Raw genomic sequence first — 23,970 nt, forward strand, 5'->3', positions numbered from 1 at the left:
TACTATGTTAACATAAGAGGTCATTGCCCATATAATTATTTTAAGTGATCATTTTAAATTAAATACTTTGATATTTAAAAGCTCTTGTAGCTATCATTGGAGCTCTCATTATAGATACTAGTAATTCAATCTTATTCAATAAATATATAAAATGGAAATACACGTGTGGTGACAGTTAAGTTTCTATATAATATGCTGTCACACTAATATAAATGGAATAAGACACAAAGAAAACTGCATGTTCACAGCAACTTCCATGTTCCTTAAATTCTGCTTGTATTTCTTTAACAGTTTAACCTCTGAAGGAGAGGCATCTGAAGACCAAGGTAGCTTGCCTCCATATACAATTACAATACACTTAGGAGATCCTTTATTTGAGGATCTTTAAAATAATTGCAACGAATGCCTGCATCTCTGCTGAATAAATGCATGTTTATTGCTTTTCTTGGTTATCTTGCAGAGCCTCTATGGAAGTAGTTCATTAAGCATTTTCTTCTGCTTGTGAGATTCCTCTTTAGAACCAGTGACTTATTTCTGTGCACCTGGGTTTCATCCTTTCTTTTGGGAGAAAAAAAAACCTTCAGCAAGTGTTCAACAAGTGCAGTCATCATAAAACAACTCACTTTTGGCTAGTAAGGTCAAGCTCCTTGCTTCAAGAATAGTAAGAAGTTGGAATTCTAAACATGAAAATCATCTCCCTTGATAAGATGGGACTTGATCCCAAATCTTTAGTCTACTTCAGTCTTCACAATATAGTTATTTGGAATAAGAATGTGTGCCAAAAGATAATTCTATATTTATCTAATGCAAACAATCGCTTGTTCAAAGTGTTATATTTCTTAAAAGATCTTGTACTTTTAGCTGAATAGATGGAAGGCGATTTTAACACAGTGAAGTTGTTGGCAAAATTAATGGACAAAAATTTCAGAGAATATTTGACGTCCTTGTGGAGTAAGCAGTAGCTAAAAACAACAGAACACAGGATTATATACCTCAGTTACTTCTAAAAGTAACAAATTCTGGCTTTTCTCAGATTTTTCTCTAAGTTGAATAATTATGTCTAAGGAGACACCTGCTCCAACTGAAGCTTTTCTTACAACTGGGGTATTACTAAGGACTAGCTCCTATATGGACCCTGTGCTATCTTAGTGTGAACTCTCAGAGCAACTCCTTCACAGCCAGAATAATTTATAGAACTTCTGTACCTGAATAACACTGACATGAAATATGTTGTCTTTAGCATCTTTGAGATTTGTACTTTTGTAATAAAACTGATTGCTACAGGCCAACTTCAAAAGTTGGCAGAAAAGACATAAAGAGACACAGTGTGACTTTGTAAAGTCATTAAAAAAAAAAAAAACAGGCTAAAAATGCAGTCATCATTTGGAAAAGGACATTTCCTTCTCTGGAACACCCTATTTTATTTTGACATAAGCAGTAATATGTGCCAGAGACTCTGCTAGTATCCAAACAACACTGCTTCATTAAAATTTGAAAATGCTACTAGGGAATGTTCGTTTCTTCCCCTGAACTAGATATACATATCTAGTATATTCGAATAGCCATATGCTTAGGTAATAAGATATTATGTTAAATGATTGTTACATATGTAGGCTACAATTTCTCAGTCAAGCAGGAAGATTATTTTAGGTCCATTTGATTATGCATCTTTGTTGATAACAAGTTACTTACTGTTTAGCCCAAAAAGATCCTAGAAGGCAGAAGTCATATACACATGCCCAATAGATATCCCAAGATCCAGCAAAGAAGGGAAAGCACAAGAAAGAAAACAGTGGCACAGTCAGACAAGCCAAAGAACCCAACCACAAAAGTACAGGAAAAGATAAACCAGCAAATACATGCTGAAATGCTCAAGGTTATTTTGGCTGTAACAGTTAATGGGGATAAAACTACTGCTTTCTGTAGCATATTTGGACATGATAAGGACAAACCAATGCTGCGACTAGCACAAAGCTTGTGATGCTAACCCAGGACAGGACAGCACAAATCTCTTTCAGGAGGAGTGTCAGGGCCCTGTGCGCACCAAGTACTTAACTGTCACACCAGCCTCACCTGCAACTCCCTCCTGCCACCCCAGGTGCCCTTTTAGCTCAGGCTTGTCCTCCCCAGGCTGAGCTGTGTCCTAGTCAATAGTGGGCAAAGCCCTCTGCCAGTTTTTGCCTTCCAACCAGACTTGTCAGATTGACACCGGGCCCGACCCCGCAGCTCGCGCTGCCCTCAGCATCTGCTGACAGGGCCCCAGGCCCAGCTCGGCCTCCCGCCGCCCTCGCCTGCGGCTCCTTGCCAGGAAGGTCTTTGACCCATTGCGAGCTAGGACCATGTTCTCCTGGCAAGTGATAAGATGCTGTTGAGGAAACTTATGATGTAGTAACACAGAACAGCACACTGAATATGGACGTTTATACGTCACCAGCAACGGGAAGGCCAAGAACAGTGATGAGGTTATTCTGAAGTGCGCAATCAAACACTATCAGGCCGGTATCAGGTGACAAACTAGAAGATAAGGAGCAGCACAGTCTTGTAATCCAGCTTCTCTTGTGCAAGATGGCAATAATGACTTCATCTAGCTAAGGAAAAAAACTGTACACTAGATACCCAGGCTCACCTGGGGAACTGATGGTTGGAGCAATCAGTGACCTTGGCATGCAGCTGAGAGGGTTATGAAACAGTATCTGGAATGAAGAGAAATCCCTGAGGAGAGGCAAGGCAGCAATGAAAACTAATGGTCTGTGTGATCTACACGGTTTTCAAAACCAACAAACAAAACAAAAATCTGCTTAAGCTAACAACAGCGCTTTGCCTACAACAAAAACATTGTATGTAATGTTTCATAACAGTATAAAAACAAAATCATTTCAAAACAGTTTGTAATGCAACATGTATCAGCTGCATGCCATAACTTGTCAAATTTGTTGAAGTTAAGTAGAAAAAGTGGTTTTAAATGATTACTCAAGGAGGTTATTACCTGAAGCACCACCTATACCAGTACTTCAGATTATCTCTTGGGCCTTCAACAGCTCTCAGTTTTTCTAACTAGTATCTCATGTGTTTTTAAAATAAAAAACAGCTTCATATAACAACAATTTTAGGGTTTTTTGACTGCTGATAAAATTATTTGTGGTTTTACAGAACTCTTATAATTTAAAGAGTTTATTCACTATTTTATGTAGGTAGATTTATTTATTTGGATTGGATTACAGCAATAACTTAATCTCCCAGTCACTTACTATGATGAAGTAGTCTTCCTTCTATCTAGTCAATCTTTGGGTTTACCACCTTGAATACAGATTTAAATCAAGATTTCAGAGATTATTCTTCAAATAAAGATTTCAGATTTCTTATTGATTTCATTGACAAAAATCAATCACGAGACATTACACTACAAATTCTGCAAGTTAAATCTGTATTACAGTTATTCAGTCAATCTGCTGAACTACAGCAGTCTCTGTACCCCCTGATGGAGAAGGAAGATAACACAAACTTCAGCTTTGAACTTTCAGCTACTACTACACTACTGATACTTCTCTCTACCTTTCAACCAATTAAAAAGAGAGAAGGGGGGGGGGAGAGAGAGAGAGAGAGAGGGAGGGAGGGAGGGAGGGAGGGAGATTAGTTTATCCTTCTCTCTAAAGGAAAAGGAAAAAAAAAAAAGTCTACAAATAGACCTGCAGAAATTTAGAATGTCTCTAGAAAGATGGAATTGAGCAACGACTTATCCCTATGAGATTAACTTTATGTAATTGATTAAAAACAGGCTACCTGTGTGCTACAGAATTAAAAATAAATAAACAAAGATAAAACAAAGTAACCCCACAGAAGAGTTTCTTGAGAACACCAGCCGAAAAATTTATACATTTAAGAAAATAACAGGTCAAAATAACTGGCAACAGCACCTTTGACAAGACAAAAATGTTAACTGAAACAGCCAACATGGTGAAAGAAACAAAACATATCAAGCATTCAGTGCAGAGAATAAAAGGAAAATATTGCTCTTCTTCAACAAGTAGAATCTACTAATAGCTCTTTAAAAAAATTTAAAAAGCTAACATAGTTTAGTCTCCTTTAGAAACAATTAGAAAATGTAAAACGTTCAGAACATTTAACAGTAACCCCTCAAAAGAACAGAATAAGGAAACACCACTTATCTAGGGTTTTCAAACTATGACACAAATCTGCATTATGGATGCCATTGCTTTCCTGTATGTCATTTGCTTGCTGTTGGGAAGCCAACAAGGAAGAAGCAGATCATACACAAGGAAAATAATACGATCTAGAAATCTAGAATAAAGTTCATGGATAACAGCAAATGAACTATGAAAAAACAACATATAAAACCAGCATAGGTAAATGCAGACTAACCTGTCCTTTAAGATTTCAAATCTTGTTCATTTGTTCTCTTAGGCATGCTACTGCCACACCTCAAAACAGGCACCTGTTTTATAATGGATTTCTGTTGCAAACTGTTTAGTACCTCCTTACACCTGCTTTTATTGCTCCTGTCAACAGAGACCTTGTCACACACTGACCCCCTATATATTCAAAATACCTTTTTATTGACTTCCAAAGCTATTAGAAACGCTTTCACTTTTTACCTCCTTTAAGAAAAAGAAAATCAGTAGAGTGAAATTTAATTTAGGCAAAGCAAGCTCTGCCTCCAGAACCAAAATCTACTGTATGTCTCTCTGAGTTTTTGACAAATTTTGAGCAGTTCCCAAGAGCAACCTGAGAACAGGCTAAATTAGAACCAGACAGCATGCTCCCCCCACAAAGGTCTTCGTGGATTCCGCATAGTTTTCTGGCTTTATTAACAGTTCATTAACACTGTCTGACTTTAAGCATTCTAATGTAATTATAAAAGCAGAAGCAGGAAGTGAAGCAACATTAATAGTACTACAATGTTTCAACATATTTTTTTAAAACTACAATATATGCATCTCATCACTTATCTTGCATGTAACTTCTCTGTGAAAAAGGCTTTTCACCAAAAAAAAAAAATCACATAACTGTAGAGGAAGAAGCCAGCAGTCAGGTGTCCATTAATTATATAACTGTGCAATGGTTATATGAAATTCAGGTGTACATAATTGTCTATAATTATGATGGTTCATAGGCCAAAATACACCTAAAAATTGGTTTCATCATTCACTCACCAGAAAAAGTTACATGGCAAATTCAATATGTACTTCAGTAGAGTTATGTTAAGAAGGGCACAAAAAAGGTATCATATGATTCTATAATTAACCAATTTGCTTCTTGTGCATAGTCCAAACAGCAGTTGCCTTTTTAACAAAATAAGTTTATACTTTTTAAGAGCCACTTTTTTGTGGCTCTGAAGCCACAAAACAATTAGAAAAAGTCTGAGATCAATTAACTGTTGGCATAACTGTTAACAGTGATAATCAGCGTGGCAGAAATAAAGTACTCTGAATTTAAGAGCTCAGACCAAATATACAAAGTGGAAACAGAAATGAAAAGTAAATTCTGCAGCAGACTCACCCTTTAAATTGTATTTTGAACTCTTTGAAACAGGAATCAAACAAACAACAACAACAACAACAACGAAGTGTGGAACCTTTATCCTGATGGTTTGCATGCTGCAGTTTCATGTCATGCATTTGCATGCATTAAATTTTATGTCAGTTCATAGAATTAATAGATACAAATCTCCATGTCAGTGCTTTAGTTACTTTCCAGCATGTAATTAACATATAAGGACAGAACAGGTTCAGATTATCTGTCAGTTCTATTCAGCAATAAATTCCAGTAGTTATTATTACTGTACAATTATTAAACTCAACATTCTGATTTTTAAGGTTTTAAAAAATGTTTGACAATAATGAATGAAACCTTCATAAAACGTACCAGTATATATTAAAAATGAGCCTAAGCTTTACTCTTTACTGATAATTTCCTTTTTTCTTAATGTTCTTACTTTCTTTTATATGGTCACATATCATTTAATGGATTGTCAGATTATCTGAATAGTGAAAGTTTTAAAGCTATGTATGGGAGAAGACCAGACATTGAAATTGCCTACACCCAAACCCACAATAGTAGGGTACTAGATGATGACATCTGAGTTCTTTTAATTATACATTCATGTGTACATTACATACTAAAAAATGAAGTAAAATTTAGTATAAAGAGTAACAGAGTAAAGCAACATGCATAAAAACCATAATATTCGTGTAGAGAGGATTTTTGTTGATATGTTATGACTAACTAGAGAGGAAAAAGCACTGTCAAACCAGTAGTCAGAGGAGAAAGCACAGACTGAGCTCTACAAGTTTCCTGTACGTGACAGCTGTTTTCCTGGGGGCTTTGGGCCACATCTCGCAAGCAGGAGACTGACAAATTCTACCAAGATTAGGTCAGGGACTCAGTGCGTGCAAATCCATACGAAGAAAGATCAGAGCTTCCCTTTTTCTTTGACAGAGGAAGGGCCCCAGCTTTCTTGCTTTTCTGGCAAGAAGAGGGAACATGGCCAACTTTCTTTGCATTTGCTGGCCAAGAGCTGAGACAGTCTCTGTCTCAATTCAAACTTCAAAACCTTTATTGGGATGCATATGGTTGCTAACAGAATAGAGCTTTACTGTAAGCAAGATGGGTTATGTGGGAAAAACATGAAACTATCAGGAAGTGGGCTATCAGGTTTTTGACTCAATGAAATTAATAATTTAAGTGCACATGAAATGTTTTAAAAAAACAGTAAATGTAAATTCAAGCAAGGAGAGTAAGGAAGGGTTTGGGTTTCATTTATTTATTTATTATTTTGGCATTTATTTATTTATTTATTTTCTTTGGGGGCTTTCTGGTATCCACAATACTGTCCTTAGAGCTCGGGAAAACAGAAAAGCTGATAAAAGACTGAAAATAGCATTATAATTATATATATTATATATAATTATATATTATATAATTATTATTTTATATATACATATATATACACACAAAAGAATAGTAATCAGAGCATCATGTCAAGTCAGAGGAAGGCACACGAGTTTAAAGCAGAGAATGACTCACGTACAGATTAGAAACTTTATTGGCTGTCATAGTTCAAAAGCTGTTATACCAAACAATTTTGCCTTGCACACACCTTCCTCAAGGTATTTTTACAGCTCTCCCCCAACTCATAAATCAAACCCAAGCACCTTTCTGTAAAGCACTCAATTGAGATGAAGTCCAGGGGCGCATAGCTGTTACATAGGATAATCCCGTGCTGCACCATTATAACTACCATACATTATCTTTTGTCCTCAGAATTTTGGGCCTCAAGAACAGCCTTTATGAACCTACGCAACTTGGAATAACTGCCTGTTAAGGATAAAAAAAAATTAATTAGCAACTTGCACAGCAGAATAAATAGTATGTGGGACAAAACGAGTGGATGACACAAACATGGAGGAAGCTTTTGGCTAAGAGGAGAATGCCGTTTTCAAATTTTAAGGGAACACACGAACTTTACTCTTCTGGAGGGGTGGCTGCAAAGACACTCTGAAAATCCACTGCTGTCTACACCCCCCCACCACCATTCTTATGCCTGTCAGGTAACAAAACGCCAAACAGATGTTATGATCTGGACCCTGAAAAAGAATTCAGGCAGCCATAGTAGTCCATTACTATATGGCCATTTGAAAGATGTTATTGCATATTTTAATGCTGACCTGTTTTATAGCCTGCTGTCTAGAGAACTGTTTATTTCTGCAAACCACTACTGAACCTGGCTTGCAAGTCTGGAACACAGTTCAAATAGTGTGGAGAATTAAATTTCTAAATAGGCTCCACAGTACTGCTAATTCTTGCAGTCATGTACCCAGTTTTGTAAAATGCACTGTTTTTTCTAGAAGCCACTAGTTGTACTTTTATATAATTACTCATACTATTACTTTTAAAAATAGAATATTTAGTTATAAAAACAATAGGAAAATGGGAACAATAAGGGCTTTAAGACAAAGAGTAAGGTTCCACTTTTCTTATTATGAAATATTCTTATTTCTTTATTATGAAAACACAGTTTTCATAATAAAATCAGTTTGTTGATATACCCCTAGAATGGACTTGATTAGAGTGACTAAAAATTTGTGAAAATTAATTTCAAATGTAAATATGATTCATTTATTAATATCACAAATTACCTATTATTTTTCTGATTCTACCAAAGAAATCTAAAATTTTAGTATTTTCTTATCTTGGAAAAGGGGAAAGGTCCATTTACAGCCTAAATTCTTGCTGATTTCCAAGAAATTCCTATTGTTTCATATAAGTAAATCTTAAAAAAAAATATTTCATATTTTCTGCATCAACCTCAGTTGATTATACCTCCTGTTACACAGTTTTAAGACATAAGGCAGTTACAGAATTTGCTGCACAAGCATAATCACAACGAGCAAAACACTTTTCAAAAAAATGTTCATAATTGAATGACAGAAATTCAGTTACAAATAAAACACTACTATAGCTCAGAATTCATTGGAACAAGAAGAACCTCAGCAGACCACTAGAAAAATAATGCATTTAATAATTTTAAAGATTCATAAGTCCCTCTTACCTATACTGACATTTTAAAAGATAAATATTCTGTCTCCATAACAAATCCAAAATGTTTCCATAACTATATATAAGCAGTATCAAGTTTAATCTGCACAACTACATTGGTAGCTGGCAATATTTGCTCAACACAAACAGGAAAGAACATTAATAAATTGACACTGCTGCTATATAGCAAAACTGACCACTAAATCTCAATTTTTAATGAACGCGACATTCTGGTACCTGGGTACTATGGACATACTTAACTTACATCTGACTTCAGGAAAGTTAGATGTGAACAGAAAAAATTGAGTCATGCACTTTGGGATTCAACTATATTCCCAAACAAGTTTAAACTCTAGATCTTCATCTACAAATGTTTTCTGGATAAGTACTAAGAAGGAAGTTTGGCTTAAGTAAAAAGCCCCTTCTCCTTCATTTTTTGTGTCCTTTTTTTTTTTTAAATTAAAAAAGAACATTTTTGTTTCAGACTGCAAGTTGTTCCAACCCTGTAGTTGAATCTTATAACACTCTCTGAAATCTGTTTTAACAGGAGACCAAAAGGGGATGGGATAGCAAAAACCGTTTTTATATACATTGTATTTCAGCCAACACAGAATAAGTAACACAATAAAAAGAACAGCATCCTATGTTACATAGGTTTGGGTTAAACTAGCATAATTTTCAATAGAGACAAGAAGAAACTATCCAGAAATGCCTTGACAGACACAGCACAGACCCAAGGTTTACTCTTGCTTAAAAAAAAATCGGAAAAGTCATAATGATGACTTCATATAAAGTCAGGAACCCTTTCAACATTTCAGATACAAGGCAACACTATACATGCAGCTGGCATCTTTAAATGTGATTAATTAGTTGAATGGTAACATCTTCATGCTAACTATTCTATAATTTTGACTGAAACTAAGGCATATCCCATGAACTACATACCCAAAATACAGGAAGGATTGTGGGTTTCTATGACATGGTATAGCAGATCCCGTATTTACAAAGTTATGGGAGGCAAAACGCTTTTAGGTATGAGTGAGGAGTACACACAAAGCAGATTCAATGCTTAGGAAAGAAAAATATGTCTACTTTTTCCTTCACAGTAAGATACGATAATTCTGCTTTTTCGGAAACACTGCAGACTTTCTGCAACACAGGGGAAAGGCATGACTGAGCTGCTTGGCTGGATACTGGCTCCCTGAAAGGTCTCGTGCAGGGAGCGGGAACAGCGCTGTCAAGCGACATGCTTGTTGGATGAGTAGACTTCGCAGTGTGTAAACACACAGACAACCTTCTACTAGATTCAACTCTTTCTCAAGAAGCTGGGCCCAGCTTCTGCAGGTGTCCAGTCTGCAGGAATGCAAAGGCGTGCTCACTGAGGCAAGCATCCCTGATAGGCACGCAGAAACACACCCTGGAAACAGAGACATTCCTCACTTCCATTCACCGAAAGTCACACTGCAGGAACTGACAGCATGCAACCGTTGAATTTTCTCTTGTGGAAAGCCATCTCTAACTCCACATAACACAGTCTGAGGTAACATCTGGCAATACACTAACACCACACTGCGGTTATGTCAAACCAAAAGTACCAAAGACAAAAGAATCGAAAGGTGTCACCCTCCCCCAGTATCAACCACGCCTGCTTAGCATCTGACTCTGGATAAAAGGACACAAGATTTGGCACTATGGAGATGAAGGTGAAGCTGGAAAGCAATGCAGAATGAGCAGAATTTGAAACAAGATGAATTACTGGTGTGCAGGGAGCACCACGCAGTACTTACTAGAAGTGCCCCCCAACAGCCTTACCTTACAAGAACAGATCATTCTGTAACAAACAAAAGTAAAACAAGGCCAAACACACAGTCTTGGAAGTGAACCACTGAGTCTACATATTGCATATTGGTATCAAGACCATCCAAAGATTAGTGTATTTAATTTGGATGGTGTCACTTGCCAGTATTGTCTTTCAGTGGCAGATGATGACATGGTGATAGCTACTTTCCCAATTCATCCTAGGAAAATAAAACATACAAAGGAAAAGCCCTGTAATTGGCCTCACAGACCTAAATTGCTTAGACTAATGATACTGGGAATGTCTCTAAACAGGCAGCCATGGAGATTTTAGTTAAAGACATGTACGAAGCCATTCTTTTTTATAAAATGTTTGTGTGTATTTCATTTCTGTGTCTACTGAGCGAACACCACCACCAAAGTGGGATTTCTTGTTTATACTTCGCTAAATTAAAGCACAGAATAAGAGCAGATGTATATTCAAATCACTTATAACAGCAACATTTTGAGTGGTTATTAAGATTAAAATATTTCCAATATACACAGCTGTCTTTTTGATTTTATAATTCCCATTTTTGCTGCCTCTTCCATAAATGCACAATTATAAAAAAAAAAAAAAAAGGAGGAGAAGAAGAAGAAAGAAAGAAAGAAAAGAAAAGGTGCAATCACAACAAATCAAAGGTAGTTATGTAAGATTCCCCCCGTTTTGTATGCCCACTTTGTTCTCTGGGGAAACATGCAAACAACAGACCATTCACAAAAGTAACAGCTACACTGAAAAATGTCAAGGGCTCTAGAGGAGTCACGTTACGGAGTATTATTCATCTGAAAAATGCAAAGTATTGCAATATGAAAGACTTCAAGGAACATTATCTGCCTGGTACACTTTGACACCTTTGCCACTCAAGATGTTACAGAAAAGCAGCTCACAGCACAGCTAAAGCGTGAACACGAATTACAGAAACAAACAGGGAGACGGCCTCTCTTACAGTCTGGGATCTGGGCAGTTGCAGCCTTGGAGAGATATTCCTCTTTTTTCACCACTTCCCATAAGCCTGTTGAACTAAAATGGGTGCAGACAGACTGAGCAGAGACTTGAAGTTTTGACAAGAAATACCTGCAGTTAGATCCTTTTCCCATAGCTTTCAGAAGAAATAAAGCAGACCTTCACATAACATCCAATATATTTGAAAAATATCAGAATTTTAGTTACTAAAAGGTTAGTAGTAATACCAATTCTTAGAAATCTCTGCCCACCGACAACATAATCAGATTATAAATGCATTTTAACATAAACTGAATAACTAACTATAATCTACATTTACACATTAGAAAAATGTGTTTGAAAAATGTTAAGGGCATGAAATGTTAAGAGTAGGAAAACTACGTAAAATTAGAACAAAAATAGAATATTGTCTTCAGAAGGCAATTCAGCCTGGATATTTAAACACTGGGTTTTGTTTTTCCTTTTCAATTTGGTAGGTAGCTGTAATTCAAAACAATCATAGCAATCCTGAGGGAATTTAAAAGGAGGCATTCACATCAAGGAAGTTCTACAAGAGGAAATCTACAGGTTGTTCTTTAATGCGAGTTGCTGGTAGTGGACAAAGCAGTAGCTCCTCTGCTACATGACCCTTTTTTATCTTGCTGAATTCCAGAGGGAAACCAAATGCCATTAATACTGCTGAAAGATCCTTGCGCTGCTACATGAAGAATTTCACCTAATCCAAGCAATAGAGTTTTGTATTTGGAATAAAGGAATGCATTATAAAAATGTTAGAACGAAGATGCAGTGTAACGAAAACCTCAAATACCAGAGATCGCTGCAGCAGCATTCTTGCTGTGTGCTGTAGCACAGATGCAGAAAAATACTGTGGGAGGAGAGGTCTCACATCAGCGCATTGTCTGAAACAACAGACAGCAAGGTCCTACGACACAAGGCAAGGTCAATGCAACTGGAGAGTCATCTGTTTAAGAAAACATACTATTATTAGATGCAAGTTATGCAGCACTTGTGCATACTAATGGAATAAAACCATTACCCCCAAAATAAATGTTTTTAAATGGTAGCTTTGCCTTTGCGCTCAATGTTTGCATTTTTTCTGTCTAATTTAAAAGATTTCAGTATGAACAACAAGAAAAAAGAAATATTCAGGTATTTTCAATATTCTTTTTTTACTTATGAAGTGGTACAGCATTTGTAAAATCTAATAATATTCAATTTGTTTAAATGAGCTGCTCCACTGAAAATGTTATACCAAATTAAGTATTAATTAGTGGTAGCAACGTAGAATAAAAAGTATCCAAGAGTTGACAGCCTACTTAAACTATTAAGACATGCCTCAAACTACTATGAATGAAATGTTACAGTAAACATATTGGCCTACAGAATATACTTCCTTGCACAAGACTGAAGCCTGTATCGTCACCGTACTCAGAAGTTATACTGGGAAGAATTTCAGATGTCAAGAGCACAGAAGGCGGCTCTCTGTCACGTCACATATTTCACAAGGTTTGGGTCTCTGCTACTTCAAACTGTTCACTGAAAGAGACAGGATTACCTGAGGCTCCATTACCGGCAGTTTGTAAATTCAAGAAATGTAGTGGGATCTGAAAGAAGGATACATCTGGTGGAAAGAACTTAAAGTTGAGCTCAGTACTTCTAGCTCTGACAGTTCACCCATTTTCGGTAACTGATGGCAAGCACGTGTAGCATTTGTTTGAACATGTTGGATGATTTATGAATGACTGGGCATTGAAGAAGGGAGTACCATAGATGGCCTAGCTTAAAACCAGTGACATTAGTTAAGTCTTGCACAAAGAGGTCAGCATGCCACTCTGTCCCACGGAGAGTGGTCTGATATACATGAGACCACCAAGGGACAGATTTTCATCCCACAGTGATGTATCTAAAAAATTAACTCCACTGTTTCAAGTAAGAACAAAATCCTGTACCTCAAGAATGGGGGCGGGGTGTGAATATATTAGAGCTCCCGATATAGGAAATGCAAGGGAAATGCCACTGCCACCACTTTATCCTCAACTCTTAAACACAAATCCCATTTTTTTTTTGTATTTTCCGTAAATTGGGGAAGCTTTGCTCAAGAAAATCTAAGAGCGAAATATGACCAATATTTGGCAGAACCACAACTATGGAAACCCCACCCACAAGCAGATACACGTGTAGGTCCGCCAAGACAAATAGAGCAGAAGGCAGAGTAAGCGGCACAGCTCTCATTTAATATGCACTCAGCCACAAAGGCCCTCAAGTACACGTGCAGCAACCTCTTCTAAAGGCAAGTAAAGGCAGCTCGAGAAGGGGCCAAATTAACCTAAGGAAAAACATGGATTTCACGTTAGCATGCTACCTTTCTATAACGAAGCCGTGATGACCAGCGTTCTTTAAAAATTAATCAGACTGCCCACGAAAGGTACCAACACAACCTGATAGCCCTCGCTGAAATGAAACCACCAATGGCTACAGTGTGAACAGGTGAGACACTAAGTCTGTCCCTGTTGGAGCCACATGATTCACTCCAGCGTTTGGGTTACTGGAATTTTCAAAAAGTACATGGGAAAAAGGAAAAAAAAAAAAAAAAAGATGTGAATTATTGTTAATAATACTATTGTCACTTATAAAGTCCAGGGCTCCCAGTCATGAACCAGCATCCATTTTGTGGTTGGTGCCATACAAACAGAAAACAAAATGACAATCCTTCTTCCAAATTGCTGTCTTTAAGATTTTCTTCTTTTAAACCACCAAAGAACCACTACATGCAGGTAAATTAAGCTGATTTAAACTATTTTTAAGCAATCTTTAATGAAAAATCTCTATGCAAACCATGGACATGGATTAATTACTTTTTGCCTCCTTTATAACTCAAGTCTTCCTTTAACTAATTATTGTTTCAAATCCAAGAACTATTGCTAAATTACAACTGTTCTTCTCCAAAAAAGAGTTGCTATCTTGAGCTAAATATTTCCAGTCATCAAATATCTACCACAGTCCTTCATGAACACCTACACAGTGTCTTCTCCATAAATGTCTTGCTTCCATTCTGGATTTTGGTGCAAGTTTTATTCACTGGATCTTAATATTCACATTTCTCTTAAATAAAATTGTCCCTTGACACATACACACACACACACAAAAAAAAAACTTTCTTCTGCAGGTACTTAAAAACAGTGGTCAAATTGTTTCACAACATTATTTTGCTTAACTTTTACTATAGAGAATTTATTTTCCTCATTTTATAAGTTTCCTAAACCTTAAGTTATCTCATCAACTCTTTCACGAACTTGTTCTATGATTTCCAGCAGACAAAGTTTTCAGAAACTTTTCATTCTGTAGTATGGCTTTCAAGTTTCTCAAACAAAGTGAGACTTTTATTTTTTTTCCCTTTATTAAACTATCAGAACCCTGGCTTGAACAGTACACTTTTATTGGGTAAGTTAAATCACATGAAATCATCATGAATTGAGAGGCCAGGAGCTGCACCCTCCGGTCTGTGGTCACAAAGAGTCTTAAGAACAAACTTTCAGCATGGGCGAAAACAGGAATGAGCTCTCTTCGACATACTACATTAATACCTCAAAATGGCAGAACATGAATAGACTCTATACAACTAAGAGATTTCAGTAAACCTTTACTAACTTATGTACAGAGAGGACATAGTCTTTTATGACTTGGGAATTTCTCTCTGTAGTGTTTCACTGGCCATACAAAACACCAAGCACTTCTTAGCACGCTGAACGTTGCATCTGGTTCTGCTTTCACCTTGTTTGATTGCTCCCAGATTTGTTTAGGCGTTTTTCATTTTGTTTTCATAACAATCACAGACACAGGTTGTTTGCCTTTGACTTTTCACAGGATGAGGTATCAGGGATCAGAGGGGATTATCTGTAGTTGGAAACACATGACTTCTTAAACCACACAGCGATCGCTGCCCCGCAACAGTTGCTGAATGGCTCTTCCACAACCGGCGGGTTCTCCAACACCCTTTCAAACACGCAAGTGTATAACATGCGCGGGATTAAAATATTTAGCAAACTTTTGTTGCATAAATACAACAGCAAGCCTAATTCTACTCTTCACACAAGCTCCTTAACTGGGGAACACCAAGCATTTGACTGATCCTTGAAGCACGGCTGATTTTTTACGCGTTCCCGTACCCTTCGAGCCCGCTCTCACAGCTCCTTCCCCAGAAACCCGGTTCAGAGCCGCCTCCCCGGGCTCCTCCCCACACCACCTATGCCGGTGGCATCCCAAGAGCGTGCGGCAGCGCCGATAAGCCCCGCACCCGCCTCCCCGGCCCCGACCCCACAAACACTTCACCCAAGGCACTTGTCCGAGTGTTTGCGGGCTCAGGGCCCCTGCAGCACCCCCGCGCTTCCATAGCGAAGAGCGGGAATAAAAGCGGAAAAAAAGCGGAAAGCCAGCGGGAACCGCAAGGGCTCGCAGGGCACGGGCAGCGCCCCCCGGGCGGCGGCTGAATGTGGGGGCTCCGCAGCCCCGCGGGGGGCGAGGAACATGGCCGAAAGGGAGCCCGATGGCCGCTCAAGCGGGGCGAGCAGGGCACGCACCTTTCAGCGTGCCCCCGGCATCTTCATCTTCTTTATCTCCTCCTCCTCCTCCTCCCGGGGCCAGCGGCGGGCTCTGCGGGACGGGGCCGCCCCCGCAGCTCCACGGCCGCCGCTGCCCGTGGCGGCGGAGCGAGCCCAGCGCCTGCCTCGGCGGGACGGGGCCGGGGGCGGGGGCTGCGGGACGGCGGCGGAGGGAGGGAGGGAAGGGGGGAAGGAGGAGGGAGGGAGGTGCCCCGGGGCAGCGCCGCCGGCTGACTCAGCCGCGGGGCCGCCGGGGCGGGATCCCCGGGGAGCGCCCGCCCCGCGCCCCCAGCGGGTGTCCGGCAGCGGGCGGGGTGCGCTCCGCGGCCCCGGGGGCGGCGCTGCGGCCGGCCGTACCCACCGGGGGGTCCCGTTATCTACCCACCCCCCCCCCAGCCCTGCCAGCAGCGGGGCGCTGAGGGGCAGACCGCGGGAGACCCGACACCTACCTCTCGCCTAAGCGCCCGGCGCCGTCCCCGAGCCCGTGGCTGAGCGGGAGCCGGCCCGGAGGCATCGCCTCACGCCCCCCCCTCAGCGGCGGCGGGGGCCGGAGCGGGGGCTGGGCCGGGGGCGGGCTGGGCCGCGGCTGCCTCAGCGCATCGGAATGTCGGCGCGACCCCCGCCCGGCAGCAGCCCACGAGGTGCTCTCTTTGCTTCTTGTTATTTTCTTTTCTGTCTCTCGTCAGCACCCTGGTCGCTGCCCGGCGAGGAGCGCGGGCTGCGGGAGTGGAAACAACGGCTCAGCTGAGGAGCGGGTTCGGGACCGTGCGCTGCGCGCCCGTGCCAGCCATTATCTCCGGGAAGAAAGAGCGGAGCCTGTGGAAGGGGTGTGGGGGAAACCCTGCACGGCTTCCAGCCGCACGGTGGAAAAATACAGTTTCGGTGAAGTCAGCTGTGCATCTTTGCATGCGATCTTTTCCATGCAGGGTAAAACAAGAACAAAAACTCTCAAAAAGTTTCAGTTTGAAGGAAGCACTCCCTTTTTTATTTATTTGACTTTTTTTAAGAGGTGTAAGTTGGCCATAGATAACACGGTTTTATTTTGGACGTTTTTACACGAAGGGCACCAGTTCTCATAGCTAAGGTATGTGGAGATTGTGTCCTAGTACAGGGTTGTAAAACTTACAGTTAATTTACTTCATTCCCTTCCAATGCAAGGAGCTCGTCATGCTGTTTTCTAAGGGAAGAACAAATCTGAACACTGGAAAGGCGGATTTACTGCTATACGTTGTACTCCGTAACTTCAGCAAACACTCTGCACCTCATTGTCATAACTGCTGTGTGAGGATAACACAACAGCTAAAGTATGTCAAACAGCCAATGAAATTACCCACAGAAAGTCTACGGAAGTTATGTATTTTCAAAGACTTTATGTGGTTTCTCTTAATAACTCATGCCAGACACAGTGTGATTGTATTTAGTCGCTCAACACTGCCTGGAATTACACTTAGTCAATTTGGTTCTTGCAGTGGCCTACAGGTTCTGATTATCAGAATAAAGAGAGAAAATGTCCACCAAGGCAAAACACTTCAATCTTTTTAGCAGCAAAACATCAAAATCAGTTGCTGCTTAGGAGAAGAGACATGGACAATCTGAACTAAATCAGCTAATTAACTTGTAATATTAATTATTCTGTACTGTAGTACAGTACATATCGGATAAGATCTGTGTCCTTCAAAAAATTGCAGCCTTCCCCTTGCCTCCAGTGTGGCCCAGATTCCATTCACTGCATAGCAATGCTGTAACACAATAGTTTGCAAAAAGTAAAACTGGTCTAGTCAATCCTTTCCAATTCATGTTCTGTAGAATCTATATTTTTCATGTATTCTTTCAGTATACCGAATTTTGACCCTGAATACAGTCCATTACAAATATGCTACTGTACTTTACATTTTTTAGTATCAGAGGCACAGTAACTACTTTATAACTAATCATGCAATGTATTTTCAGCACTACAACAGTGACAATGAATTATCCTCTAAACACACAGGCAACAGGAACCTTTCCATGAAAGCTTTTTCCAGTTTCTCCCTGCTTTTCCAGTTGTTTTAAAAGGGCAGGAAAGTTATTATCACATTATTCCAGTGGAAAAAAAATATATATAAATTTTCCTTCACAATGTGTTCGCACTTTCTCTCAGCTTGCAATACTCCACCAATAAAAGGTATACTGTACTGAAAAGAAAGTGATACATTTTACAGAATGGAAAATTTGGAGAAGTCACCGTACCCTTGACTCAGGATTCTTTGATCATAATCAAAAGAATTAGGCGTCTGTGTAACTTCAAACACACAGCAGCGGGACAACTGAGCATGCCAGTTAAAAACTACTTAGTTTTTAATGTGATTTATTCCTTTGAATCCAAGTTAGAAGTTATACAGAAATCATGAGACAGATGAGTCTGCAGTCATTACACACCTGTGGCTGAAGCAAGCCATCTTCTTTCCATTCCAGCTGAAGTACGTGGTCCTCTGAGGTGCTGCAAGTAGATTTCCTTAGGAACACCCAGCTTTGCAGGAGTGAATTTTGAGCTGCGTGACCTCAGCACTACACATATGAAGCAACTATGTTTTTGGCTGAACCAGACTGGACTTGTGGAGCATGGTTTCTTTTTAACTTTCTTGACCAAGCAGAAAGTGCTTTAAGAATGCTTCAGTTCTCCTTTTTCTCTCACTGTACACGAGTTCCCCAGCTTTTCATGAGAACTAGCTGTTACTCATCACACTGTACCTTTCTCTATCTGGCTTGACAACACAGAAAGACAACAAATCCACTTCAGTTTGACCATGCTGCTAGATCCACCAGTGACAAAAAGCAACCACATACGCTCAAGGTGGAGATTCAGATACATTTTTTTATTAATCTAGGGTTCTACAGAATATTTATAGCTAGAGAAAAATACAGGACTTCCAGAAAATATTGATGTGTCTTTTAGCTCTTAACAAGTAACCCACCATGTTTTTGGAGTTTGAGTTAAAAAAATTAGTTCAACATCAAGTGATGCATAAATATTAAATTCTACACATCCCTGCAAGATGGTAAGTATTATTTGCATTACACAGAGGGGGGAACCAAAGCTGTGCAAGCTTACTCAGGCAATTTTCGCAGCATCCAGAAGAAAAAGCGGCTACAGTGCTAGGATCAGTGCTCAAGAATACCTGGCTTTTTGTGTGTGTGTGTGTGTGTGCACATTCTGAACTCGACTTCACTTGCCTAAAACCTAATGTATAAAGGGGTATTTTGTCTTTAATCATGGTATTCTGTAACAATATTTTCAAACAATTTATTTAACAAATTACAAAAAACATGTAAAATATGTTTTTAATTTTTAAAAAAAAAAAAAAAGCCCAAAGGTTTTTCCTCAGGCTTAGCTCCAAAATTCACCCTTCAGCTAGGACTGCAGAAAAGCACGCACACGCACTCATGCAAATGAATTCTAAAAGAAAATTAGAAACACATGAAAATAAGGACTGTCTTCTTAACTGCACTCTGGTTTCAGTACAGCAAAAAAAATCAGTGATTTACTAATGGATAGGCATTTTTTCTTACGAAGGAACATGCAGGCCTTATCTGTAGTGAATTCCTCACTTCTTTCAGCCCAATGGTTCGGTCTACACAGACAGAGGCAGCAGAAACACTGCAAAGACGGCTCCGGCGGCACAGCCCAACTCTCTGCAAAGCACAGCCCTGTCTTCAGCAGATGGTGACTCTGCCCCAGCAGAAAAGTCTTTATGGAATGACAGTTTCCTCTAAAACAGCTATTATTTCAGTAAATGCCTGATATTGAAATTACTTTATTGTGCTTGCTAGATAAATAATCAAAATCTGTGTCATTTTTTTGCTGATTCAATAAAATTAATATAGGGAAGACAAAATATTTGAATCTCAGGAACTGATTTTAAAAGATTAACTCTGGACTGGAGGTTTCTTATGTTCCAGGGGCTTTGCGACTATATTAAAGACTTAGTGTCCCTTTACGTGATGTGAGGTTTGATTTGCCCAGCTGACTGTTATAAACAGCAGCTGCCACAGAGGTCATCCTGAAAGCTGAATGACCACGCTTGAAAATTTTTGACATTTCAATTAGGAAGAAGAATAAAAATGATAAAATAAATAACTTCTTAAAATCACTAATACGATGAAATGCTTAATGTAGCTCTTTGGAATTTACATTAGCTGCTTGACTTTTGAATCATTAGCGAATTTGTCTTCCAATTAATCTTTGGAAGAGCTACAAAATATTTTGAAGTAAACTTGAAAGAAAATCAGCATTGTTTTTACATATCACTAAGAAAAAGTATTTCTGATAAGGATAACTTTATAAATATGGAATCATTGCATTATGGCTTTTTGGGGGGCTACATAAGTTTTAATCTGACAATTTTCATATTTCAGTGGAGTAACTCCTGATACAGATCCAATTAACAAGGCCTTTTATGCCTCAGCTGTATTCTTACCATATAACTTAGATCTATTTTTGGTATGAATTTTTGCTACACCGTTATTTCATTATTTTTATTTTTAAAGCTAGAAATTGTACTAGAATACAAGTCTTTTAGACACCAGAGGAACAACTTGGCTTTACTTCATATTACAATTCAGGGCGTGCTGTAAACAATGGAAGTCAAAGTATTAACACTACCAAATGAATAAAGGCATTACACCATAATTTTCTGTTAATCTTTCCTAAAAACAAAAGATGGAAAATGCATATTGATGAATGGACTAATCTATGAGAACTTGGGGGTAAAGAATAGTACATAAAAATTGGCAATATTGCAGTAGTAAGTAATCAACACTGACATTCCAGACCAAATTATACAACCGTAATGAAAATCTTCAGTATTGAGATGGCTGCTTTATTGCTTCCTCATACAGTCTCAGATTTAAAGTTTCTCAAATGCACAGGAAAGTCTTTGATAAATTAGTAATTATAAAGTGAGTTGTTTCTTGAATGAAATTACATGTTTCAACCAGGATGGAGTATTGTCCCGAGCATCCAAACAATAAAGCCTGATTTGTCTAAGCTAATGAGATTCATCTATCTTTGTACAATCCCATTTACTGTTCAAGTTCACCTGACTAATCCTGTTGAACAGTGTTTTATTTTTAGGCTTTTTCCTCCTGATTTACAATTTCAAAGGAGTTTTAACAAAAGGCAATTTTTTATCACCTCCTAATTATGCCTTTACTTTGGATACAAAATTATTATTGTATGCAGTGATTTGTCAGAAACCAACAAGTGAGCTAACTTGCCAGTGCTCTGTCATCACTTTAAACAAGCAGCCAGCACAATATGTTATTCATATAATAAATTATAAAACCTCTATTATAAAACCATTTTCTTTAATGCCCATGTCTAAACAACAACCTGTCTACAGGGCCAATTTAGCATTCAGATCCTTTATTGGCAACCTGCCACAGTGTATATTTGAGCAAATTCAAGAACCAATGCAACAATTTGCTTATGTAACCAGCCAGAGCTGTTAAAGCCATAAAATATTTTTTAAATTAGTTTAAAAATTCAGAATTAATACTTTTGTTCTTCTTAACGTTCAGATACTTCACATAGGATTATTCAAAGTGCCCACTATGTAAAAAGTGTATCTCAAAATCTTGTAGTGTTTTCCTTTGAAATTTGTTGAAACTTATTGCTTTGCATGGATATATAATACACGCACATACAGAGATTTAACGATTAATAACATGGAGGAAATGGGAATGGAATTGTGTAAATTGCCAGGAGTTTTGTTGCCTTTTCCAATAGGCTGTTGTTCTCATAGGACTTAATTCTGATATTAATATCACTAGAATCACTTATTTTTTGTGCTACAGAAAGCTTGTCCATACTACAGCTAAATAAGGCCACAGTTATGTATTTATTGCACATACACACAAAGTTCAATGTTATCAAACATTTTGTGCCTGTTTCTTCTCCAACTGTTCTTAAAGGACATGCCTGTAAATGAAACTTCATCAGCTCAAGACTAAGAGAAATCTTTTATAAGTTTGAATACTTGAAAAAAGCAAATCCTATTTGCTAACACTATGCAATCTTCACATCAAAATAGGGTATTTGACACGTGTATAATACATGACCTTCTTGAAATTAGTAATATCAAAATGAAACTGTGCCTTAGAAACTGACAACTGTTCCACGGTGCTAACGTGGGCATTACCCAACTCTTCCAGGACTACTTCAGTATGGAAATTATAAACCTTTTATATATATAGATATATGTTACATGTGTATGTGTGTATGTATATATATATTTATATAAAACATATAAATATATGTTCCTTCTACCTCTCCAATAACTCAGATTGCTGTCATTCAAAGTCCACAGGATGGACCAAAGCTCTATATAATTTTGACGTACACAATTCAGTGAAAGCTTGCCTCATCCTACAAGTAAACGTCGAGGCAGTGCTTTTCAGAGCCTGTTCTAATATTGAGGCTGGGACATTAAGTATTATGTAATAAAGTCTAAATGTACCAGAGTTATCTTATATAAACTTTCATATCATTTTCATGAATTAGGATAGAGTCTAAATAAAAATAACTGGCAGCTTTTGCTGTTCAATCTGTTGCAAAGCATTTTTCTGAAACCCCATACTCTGAATGTCTTCATCATGTGTTTGCTTCATATTTATCATATTCTCCCACCTGAGTGTAGTACTTTAAAGAAGGCATTTTACTCTTTCTGAGGAATGACCTTACAGTAAGGCACTTTAATCTGCTACTAATGCCCTGGTTGGTTGAATGACTGCTAACACTGCCATTACGTTAGGAAAGTGGATGTGTTTTAGGAATATGAGCACGCAAAGCTTTGGGGGAACTAACATCCTAGAAAAAGAGGCAGTACAAACACAGGGATCTGTATGGATGTTGACGAAAGTGTCTGAAGAGGACAAAAGGAAGTAAAGGAAGTAAATTGACAAGGAATTAATTACAAATAAAGGGGATTTGGAAGTGAGGGAGCCCTTCATGGAGCTAGCTGAGTCCTGTCTCCACCGTGCAACTTGGGAACTCCATCTTACAAGGAGTTCACCTAATGCTAGCCAGTTTCCCCCTCATCACTCTGCATTTTGGAATCCCCCGTTTTGTCATGCATGGAGAGCTTCCAAACCCGGAGCATAACACACATGGTGCTCAGGAAACCAAGGCGGGTTTGCATGCACAATGCAGCGCTTGAGGAGCCCAGCCCCTCATGTGTCTTTTTCCAGCGTAGCTCCTGAGTGAGAAGGCTTTGAAACAATAAAACTGAGGTAGATTCAAAACATGTATTTAAGCAGTTAGTTTATTACAGCTTGACAAAAATAAAACTGTATCAATTTTTCTGAGAAAGCATACGATTGGACTATTCAGATAGCCCAATGTGCAACCAATTACTTCTTGTTTGGTTTTTGTGGCAGCTTTGGTTGGCATTTGCTAGCACATGGGAACTCTGGACAAAATAAACATCTGACAGGTGGTATCCGTCTTCTCCATCAGTGATGGAAGACTACTTTCTGTGATGTTACACTTAAGCAATCCACTTCTTAGATTAAGTTCCTGCAGCTGTGGCTGCCCCAGCAACACAGTGACACCACCTGCAGCACTTGATTGGTGCAGAAATTTATTGCAATTTCTTGGGTACTTAGGGGCATAAAAGATGTATGTGGAAACCTATTATTTGTCGATTTGGTTTCACCATACCATCTTTTTAGAAGTGCTAACAATAGAATAAAAAGTAACAATCATATTGCTCTAAATTTAGATTTATGAAAAGCAAGTAAGTCCATTAACTGCCCAAATTGTTCTGAAAAGTCACAAAAAGCACTTCACACTTTTCTGCAATTCTGATGTAGCATTACACATATTAATTAATTGAAAAAGAAAATAAAGCGAGAAAAAATCTTTCAGCATTGTCATAACACCCATGTTTTATCCTGGTTGGCACTTCAATGTTTTATTGAGATCGATAAAAGACAAGTAAATAATAATCTACTGTTTTCTACAAATTCAGGTTG

General features: G+C 38.6%; 1 protein-coding gene across 12 annotated transcripts in view; it reads right to left on the minus strand.

Annotated features, from left to right (window-relative positions):
* The window catches only part of PLCE1 (phospholipase C epsilon 1), a 160,584-nt gene extending 142,601 nt beyond the window's left edge, over window positions 1-17,983 (minus strand). For 5 of the 12 annotated variants that reach the window (XR_013953069.1, XM_080598211.1, XM_080598216.1 and 2 more), the window contains exon 1: window positions 15,937-16,302. The gene's annotated coding sequence lies outside the window, so the exon portion shown is untranslated. Of the gene's footprint in view, window positions 1-15,936; window positions 16,305-16,406 lie in introns of those variants that run through there. The other 7 variants (XM_080598212.1, XM_080598210.1, XM_080598209.1 and 4 more) reach the window with 4 other exon arrangements.
* Window positions 17,984-23,970: the final 5,987 nt, after the last annotated feature.

This window comes from Anser brachyrhynchus (assembly GCF_964034855.1).
Source record: "Anser brachyrhynchus genome assembly, chromosome: 6".
Lineage (NCBI taxonomy): Eukaryota > Metazoa > Chordata > Aves > Anseriformes > Anatidae > Anser > Anser brachyrhynchus.